We start from the raw sequence: 752 nt of genomic DNA, 5'->3' as shown, positions 1-752 counted from the left end.
TGAATGGCCTCTTATGTGAGCTCAGATTTGTGGCCCATTGACAGTGGACCATCTGGAAATGACTATTACAGTGCTCTTGCTCGTTGCCACTTTTCCAGCTGATTCAGCAATGTTGTTTAGCCATCTGACATGGATGAGTTGAGGTGATGCAGCATGTTTGAAAAGGAAACTAACCTCCCCGTCGGGGAATTGAACCCCGGTCTCCCGCGTGACAGGCGGGGATACTGACCACTATACTAACGAGGAGATGTTTGTGAGAGATAGCCCTCTAAGCAATGCCGGTGGGTTCCATTCCCAGTCAGTGTACCTTCACTGAAACTGCAGTGTCAGGTTTGTTATGTAGCAACTAACAAAACTAAATTTCCATGCAGTTCCTGTGTCTGAGCTGGGCAAGCTGACATCCTCAAGCACTTTTCCTGTCTGCTGGTACAGGTACTCAACCCCGATGAGCTCCCCTGCAGAGGCAGAAAGTAAGACTCAGTAAATTCTCCTTTGCTCACAGTTACCATGTTGAAATAAAGTAGTGCACATCACATGTACTCAGCAGGCCTGGTGAAGTCCTTAACCATCTGAAGGCCAAGCACCCTTTGGCTCTTCTGGTTAAGGTGCTTGAGGTGGCCACTGTAGGAGTGCAGAGGTGCAATGCCTTCCTCAGCTGCGTCCGGTGGTGCAGCTGCCGCTGCTGCGCGGTCCTCATTTCATCTCACCAGTCCAGTACTGCGTACTCCAGATGTCCTGGATGCGGAGAGCGT

At 50.4% G+C, this 752-nt stretch overlaps 1 non-coding gene across 1 annotated transcript; it reads right to left on the bottom strand.

Moving 5' to 3' along the window:
• Nucleotides 1-174: 174 nt before the first annotated feature.
• Nucleotides 175-246, bottom strand: trnad-guc. Its single transcript has one exon. It is a non-coding gene; the product is annotated as a tRNA-Asp (tRNA).
• Between the last annotated feature and the right edge of the window lie 506 nt (nt 247-752).

The sequence above is a fragment of the Plectropomus leopardus genome, unplaced genomic scaffold (assembly GCF_008729295.1).
Source record: "Plectropomus leopardus isolate mb unplaced genomic scaffold, YSFRI_Pleo_2.0 unplaced_scaffold77515, whole genome shotgun sequence".
Lineage (NCBI taxonomy): Eukaryota > Metazoa > Chordata > Actinopteri > Perciformes > Serranidae > Plectropomus > Plectropomus leopardus.
The sequence above is the reverse complement of the archived record's forward strand: the minus strand, read 5'-3'. Positions and strand labels throughout refer to the sequence as shown.